General features: G+C 38.1%; 1 non-coding gene across 1 annotated transcript; it reads right to left on the bottom strand.

The window, feature by feature from the left end:
- Nucleotides 1–7,226: 7,226 nt before the first annotated feature.
- TRNAI-AAU (transfer RNA isoleucine (anticodon AAU)) lies at nucleotides 7,227–7,300 on the bottom strand. Its single transcript has one exon. It is a non-coding gene; the product is annotated as a tRNA-Ile (tRNA).
- Nucleotides 7,301–8,096: the final 796 nt, after the last annotated feature.

Below are 8,096 nucleotides of genomic sequence, written 5' to 3'. Positions count from 1 at the left end.
TTTTCACTGTTGAAGTTTTAATTTTCTATATCTAAACTAGAGCTTAGTTTTAATTTTTAAATCTTGTTTTAAAGGAAGAAGAGAGAGAAGGAGAGAGAAGAGAAAGAGGAGGAAGGAGAAAGGGGGAGGGAGGAGGGGGAAGATGGGAGCAGAAGAAGGAAGAATGGAGAAGAATGGAGAAGGAGGTGGGAGGAGAAGGGGGAGGAGAGATGGGGGAAAAGGGGACAGGAGAAAGGAGAGGGAGACAGACAGAAAGACATCCTCCTCGTCCACCCCTGGTTCACTTTTGTGTCCCCTTTTCAACAGCTCTAAAAGTTATTCAATTGTCTTTCTTTGGACCACCGCCCCTCCCCCCGCCTTTATCTCTCTTTCTTCCGAGGAGCCTGTGCAGGTCACCAAGTATGGTAGAGACTCTGTTAACGAATCCACAACTGGTCTTCCCGGCTAGAAACTTTATCTTAGAGTTTCTATTAAAATTAGGAGAGTTAATGTTAACAAGACACAAGGCTTGGAAATATACATGAAACTTACAAAAGTGCTTGCCAATTCTAGCACTCCCTGCAGGAAGAAAACGTTTGTCTGCGTTCCTCGTTAGCATGATGGTGAGTATTCCTGCTTGTCACGCGGGAGACCGGGGTTCGATTCCGCGACGGGGAGGGCAGGGGCGTTAACTTTTTCATCTCTTTCCAACAAGCTTGGCTGCCTCCCAACCTATTAAGATAAATGTTTCTAGTTATAGACTTGTTGTCCTTGTCGATCACAGTCAACTTGAATATGTCCTTAAGGGGTCATGAAATTAGAAGGAGCATTCCAGGTGGTTAAACTTCCAAAAATTCTAAGGAGACAAAAGGCCGATGGTAGCTGTCAGTCCACTGAACAATCAATCCACTTTAACCGAGGGGAATACTAGAGGCCCTTTGGCAGTCAGCTGGGCTGCTGCTACGACTGGGGGCGACGTCCCTTCCCGCATTCCTCTGCGGAAATGTGGCTAGGTGTGCAACTACCACGGGCATCACCACACTGGCCCCAGACCATTTTCTTCTCAGGATGCAAGAAAAAGGGAGAAGAAATCTCTTTATTTCCCCCACTTTCTTCCCCATTGCGGTGCACTTTTTCCTTAAACCAACACAAAACAAAACTGTATTCGCGTTTCCGAAACAAACCCAGGAACTTATGAACACACTTGCAAAAACACTTTTCACACAAATAAAATCAGCTCTAAATAATTGGAAAAACATCAACTGCTCATGGGTAGGCCAAGCTAATATAATAAAAATGACAATCCTACCTAAGCTAATTTACTTATTCAGTGCCATACCAATCAAACTACCAAAAAATTATTTTATAGAGTTAGAAAAAAATAATAACAATTCATTTGGAAAAACAAAAGGTCCAGAATATCAAAGGAACTAATGAAAAGAAACACAGGGGAAGGTGGCCTAGCAATTTCAGATCTTAAATTGTATTATAAAGCAGCAATCATCAAAACTGCTTGGTACTGGCTAAGAAATAGGGAGGTGGATCCGTGGAATAGGTTAAATATGCAAGACACAGTAGTCAATGACTATAGTAATCTATTAGTTGATAAACCCAAAGACCCCAGCTTCTGGGATAAGAACCCACTCTTTGAAAAAACTGCTGGGAAAACTGGAAAAGAGTATGGCAGAAACTAGGCATAGACCCAAATCTCACACCATATACCAAAATAAAGTCAAAATGGGTTCAGACTTAGATATAAAGGCTGATACATAAGTAAACTGGGAGAACAAGGAATAGTTTACCTATCAGATCTATGGAGAACAGAAGAATTCATGACCAAACAGGAGATAGAGAACATTATGAAAAGCAAAATGGATCATTTTGATTACATTAAATTGAAAAGTTTTTGCACAAACAAAGCCAATGCAACTAAGATTAGAAGGAAGGTAGAAAATTGGGAAAGAATTTTTACAACCAGTCTCTCTGATAAAGGCCTCATTTCTAAAATATATAGAGAATTAAGACAAATTTATAAGAACACAAGCCATTCCCCAATTGATAAATGGTCAAAGGATATGAACAGACAGTTCTCAGATGAAGAAATTAAAGCCATCTATAGTCATATGAAAAAATGCTCTAAATCATTATTGATTAGAGAAATGCAAATCAAAACAACTCTGAGGTACCACATCACACCTATCAGATTGGCCAACATGACAAAACAGGAAAATGATAAATGTTGGAGAAGATGTGGGAAAATTGGAACACTAATACATTGTTGGTGGAGTTGTGAAATGATCCAACCATTTTGGAGAACAATTTGGAACTATGCCCAAAGGGCTACAAAAATGTGCATACCCTTTGATCCAGCAATAGCACTTCTAGGGCTATATCCCAAAGAGATCAAAAAATGGGAAAAGGACCCACTGTACAAAAATATTCATAGCAGCTCTTTTGTGGTGGCAAAGAATTGGAAATTGAGAGGATGCCCATCAATTGGGGAATGGCTGAGCAAGTTGTGGTATATGAATGTAATGGAATACTATTGTGCTATAAGAAATGATGAACAGGCTGACTTCAGAAAAACCTGGAAAGACTTATATGGTCTGATGCTGAGTGAAGTGAGTAGAACCAAGAGGACTTTGTACACAATAACAGCCACTTTATGCGATGGCTAATATTGTTGAACTGAACCCTTCTCAGCATTACAAGGATCCAAGACATCTCCAGAGGCCTCGTGATGGAAAATGCTGCCCACATCCAAAGAAAGAACTATGGAAGTCAAATCGCTATCACTTATTTTTACCTTCTGTTGAGTTTTGTTTCATCTTTCTGATGGTTCCTTCTATTGGTTTTAATTTTTACTTACAACTGCACTAATGTGAAAATATGTTTAATAGGAGTGTAAATATAAAGCCTATCTCAGATTGTGAGCCATCTTGGGGAGGGTGGGGGGGAGGAAGGGGGAGAAAAAATTTCAACTCAAAAGAATATGGAAGTGATTGTTGATAAATCAAAATAAATTAATAAAATTTTAAAAAATTAAAAAAATTTAAAAAACGTATTCACATTTAAAAATTTTGCAGTGGCTCCTGATTACCTACGGGGTTACATAGAAAATACATCGGCATTCAGAGCTCTTCATGACCTGCCCCCTGCACCTTATGTCTTCTTACACCTTACTTCCCTCAGGGCACTCTTGGAGCCAAGTGACCTGGCTGTCCCTTTCACAAGACACTCACCTCATCTATCTATCTATCTATCTATCTATCTATCTATCTATCTATCTATCTATCTATCTATCTATCTATCTATCTATCCATCTATCTGTCTATGTCTGTCTATCTCCATTATCTAATGACTCATCTATTTATTTAATATGGTTTTTTAAAATGCATTTTTACTGGCTATCTCCCATGCCTGGAATTCTTTCCCTCCTCATTTCTACCCTGGCTTCCCTTGCTAAAATCCAGCCAAATCCCACCTTCTGCCAGAAGTTTTTCCTGGTCTTCCTTGGTGCTTGTGTTTTCCTTCTGTATTGCATATATTTTGTTTGTATATAGTTGTTTTGCATGTTTCCTCCTGTAGATTGTAAGTTTCTTGATAGCAGGCAGGGATAGTTTTTGTGTTTGTCTTCTATACCTCTAATGCCTACTACCAGTGTGACCCTGAGCAAGCTAATTGACTTCCCTGAGACCCAGTTTCCTCATTTGTAAAAAGAAGTAGTTAGGCTAAATAATTTCAAGGGCTGACAAGTGGTTTTCTAGCCCCTGCTTGTCCATCTCCAGTAAAGGGGAGCCTAGTACCTCCCTGGCTCCAAAAGGCCAGCTAAACACTGATGACTTAATATATTCCACTGTAAAGGGCTGGGTCTGGTGTACAGAATCTTTTGCATTTTAAAGAACTGTTTGAGCCTACTGCCCTTTGGTTCCACCTATAGCCTGTGAGAGAGAAAACTGCTCTAGGTGTCTGGATTGCTTTTTAGTGTCTTCTACAGCTGAAAAGAAGGTAAAGTAGAAGACTGAAAATAGGCTTTAAGGCTGTTCTTATTTTTCTGTTATACACACACATACACATACATATATACATACACACACATATAATATATACACACATATGTACATATATGTGCTAATATATTTTTACTAAAAGACTTAACACTTTCTCAGTACCCTGCCAAAAGTGACTTGCCAAAAGAACTTGATAGTATTTCAGTAGCCCGTAAGCAGCATATAAGTGTCTTACAGCAGAAGAGCTATAAGGAACAGACCAGAGGAGTGATTTTGCTCAGCAGAAGACTAGTGGGGAAGACAGTTTTCCAAAGAAATCAAGGACATTGAGGCAGGCAGTACAGAGTCATGAATCACCTCAGGCACATGGGTTTCCTTACACTTATGACTCCGTACTAGGTTTATATGTTTGTGTCTACTTTCTCTTCTACTCTCCATAGACATTGTATATATTGGTTGGTGAATGTAACACAGGTTTGTGAACAGACTTTTATATTGTTATTATTATATTTTATATTATATATAACTAAACATAATTATTATATTATGATATGCATATATATTATTAAATATGTTATGTTATAATATATTTATATTATTTTATATATTATTTATTATTCTTATTTTTGTCTCTACTGAATAAATGTTATGATTATCCCTGCTTTTATTTTATTGTTAATAAATGTTTCATGTTTAAGAGTAGTCAATATCAGCATTATGACTGTTTTGTCTAAGTGAAAAGCATGTTAGTGTGGGCTTAGGAGCTATGGTTATGAGATATAGGCATGTATACCTCCCACCAGGATGACTCCTAGCATTTTGAGACCTGAATAGGTTATGGTCACAGCTGTACCTGATCTCCCACTCTGGAAAAAAACAAACAAACAAGCCCAGCACTGCCAGTTTGAGTGAGGATTGTGGTTAGTAAGCCATCCTTAAGAGAGAAGCGTGTGTGTGTACGTGTGTGGAGGGTTCTGGTGCCACAGCAGTGCAATGCTTAGACTATACTCAGATGACATGATATCTACTTTCTTCATCATCCTGGTGGCCCTCCTTTGGACTTTTCATTTTCTTTCTAAAGTGTAGCTCCTAAAACTACACATATGTTAATCACATGCCAGAGCAGAACAGGGTGCAGAAGTCCTCTCTTGTCCTGTACGCTAGGCAATTTTTAATGCAACCTAAGAACTTTTTAACTTTTTTTTGACTGCTGTGTCACACTGTTGACCACCAAACTCTCAGATCCTTTTTGCCCTCTTCATTAAAACTTTCTCTTATAATAAATAAGTATGGTTAAATAAAACAAACACTTGACCATCTCTGGAAAATGTCTACCTTATCCTCCACCTATAGTTCTGAGCTCTTTGAAATATAGGATGCATATTTCACAGTCTTCTGATGTCTTCATTGATCAGAAATCTGAAGTTTTTAATGTTGTTTTTCTTCATAATTAGTGATTATTGTGTAAATTATTCTCCTGGATCAACTTACTTTGATCTAAATTGATTCATACAAGTCTTGAAATATTTCTCTGAATTCTTTATATTCCTAATTTCTTTGCAAGCCTCAATTTGTTCCGCCATTTCTACTCAATGGATAACTATTTTCTTCCAGTTCTTTGCTACTACAGGAAGTGCTATGTATTTTTGTATAAATTTTTTTCTTTGACCTTCTTGGAGTATATGCCCAGTGGAGACATCTTTGTGTCAAATGATATATGTAATTTCCAAATTGTTTTTAGGAATAATACCAAATTATTTTCTAGAATGGGTGGATCAATTCACAGCTCTATGAGCCAACAGTCTACAAAATCAGTTACATTTATCTCCTGTCATCTTTGGCAATTTGATGAGTGTTTGTGCCTTTATTTGCATTTTTCTTATTAGAATTCAGTTGGAACATTATTTCAAATGTTGTTGATGGCTTCTTTTTCTTATTTTAAAAATTGTTCCCATCTTTTGAACACTTATGTATTGGGAAATTGCTCTTGTTTTACATGCTTGCATCAATTCCCTGTATATCTTGGCTGTCAGACAAAATAGATAGAGATACATATCACATACCAAGAAAATCTCCCAATGGACACATGATTTAGACATAAAAGATGACCTCATAAGCAAATCAGAAGAGCAAGGAAAAAAATACATTTCAGATCTGTGGGTAAGGGGAGAGTTCATAACTATAAACAAGAAGTAGAGAGGATCACAGAAAAGAAAATGGATAATTTTGACTATACAAAATTGGAAGTTTTTTGTACAAACAAATTTAGTTCAGTAAAAGTTAGAAGTAAAATGGGTAAGTGGGAAAATTTTTTGTAGTACATTTCTCTGATAAAGTTCTCCTATTCAAGATATATAAGGAATTGGTTCAAATTGGAACCGTACCCCCAAAGTTACTGAAGTTTTTGTCCTCTTTGCTACGCTTACACCACTACTAGGCCCCCTACCCCCAAAAAGATCAAAGAAAGAAGAGGAGTTATATGTACACAAATATTTATAGCAGCTCTTTTCATGGTAGCCCAAATATAGAAACTAAGAGGGTAGCTACCTATCGGGGAATATGAATTTAACTGATATTATAATGCTTTAAGAAAAGACCAAATGGACAGTTTCAGAGGAAACTGAGACGATGTCTATGACCTTACGCAGAATGGAATGAGTAGACCTAGGAGAAAAATTTACATGTCCACAGCATTATAGAGAAAAATCTTTAATATTTAGATCATATAACCATTTAGAAGTTTGTTGTATTACATAATGTAAGGTGTTTGTCCAGACCTAATTTTCCAAACTACTTTATGGTTTGTTTTCCCAGCATTTTTTTTGCTGAATAGGGAGTCATTACCCTGGTGGTTGGTGTTCCAGTGTATATGGAACACTTAGCTACCATGTTCACTGATTTCTGGATCCTACTTACATAAACAGTTCCATTGATCAACTTTTCTGCTTTTAAATCAAATCCAAACAATTATAATTAGTGCTTTAGAACATAATTGAAGATCTGGTATTACTAAGTCCTTTTCATTCCTCCTTTTTGTTCTTTTGAAATAGTTTAACCTTCATTTTTCAAATTCGAATACAGGCCCAACGAATCACACAATGTAAGCAGCAATCGACAAAGTCAGCATTCTCAATCAAGTCTCCTATCATCTATTTCTTTTTCCTTCTCTCACTGCCTTTTTTTTTTTGATCAATGAAAGATACAAAGGTGAATGAGGAGAAAGAAAATACAAACTTTTGGGCCGTACGGGGCTCGAACCCGCGACTTTAGCGTTATTAGCACTACACTCTAACCAACTGAGCTAACCGGCCACGTTGTGTGATGTTCTTTTTCTTTTATTAAAAAATAAAAGTATTTTAAATAAACATTGCAAAGCTAATTATATCTTTCCGGTCCCCCACCCAAAGGAAGGCAACGGTCATTCCTTCATGGCACGAATACCACCCTTGCCGGCGTTCAGTGTCTCTGACCTAGTCCATACCCTAGCACTAAATTGCTTTCTTTTGGCAACCAACTTCACAGTTTCAAACGGATTAATTTCCTAGTCCCACGTTGGACTGCGAGCTTTTTGAAGGCAGGGACCATGCCCAGAGTGAAAAAGTCAAGCTGGAAGAGGCCAGATTTCTCCCTCTTTGCTTGCGGGACTCAACAGCTGTAAAGCATCTTTGGGCTCCTCTCTCAGCACAGGAGCGGCTCAAAAAATAGAAATCACAGACCATCAAAACTGGATAGAAAACCTTACTGAGGAGCCCATCTAGTCTAACCTCCTCATGTTGTAGATGAGAAAATTTGGAGAAATGAAGTGTTTGGCCGTGCTCACACAGCTTTTAATTGGTTGAACTTGGATTGTGGATCAAGGGAGGAGACTTTCCCAGACTGAGAAAATGCTGAGGTTGCTGTCTCAAGGTGGAGCACAACAACTGTTCCCTTCTACTAGGTCCAAGCCGTGGCTGCTGGGTGGAGTGGACAATAGGTGGCGCTGTCTCCTCGCAAAAGGTCAGGATCTGGCTCCATGTTCAATAAGATTCAAATCTGCCATGGGGGTTCAGGGTGGGTGGAACAAGGACCCTAAAAAGCCTTTCGAGGAGCAACAGGAGTCCCTAATGG

Source organism: Phascolarctos cinereus, unplaced genomic scaffold, assembly GCF_003287225.1.
Source record: "Phascolarctos cinereus isolate Bilbo 61053 unplaced genomic scaffold, phaCin_HiC Scaffold_5;HRSCAF=322, whole genome shotgun sequence".
Lineage (NCBI taxonomy): Eukaryota > Metazoa > Chordata > Mammalia > Diprotodontia > Phascolarctidae > Phascolarctos > Phascolarctos cinereus.
Note: the sequence above shows the minus strand (reverse complement) of the source record. Positions and strands in the feature narration are given on the sequence as shown.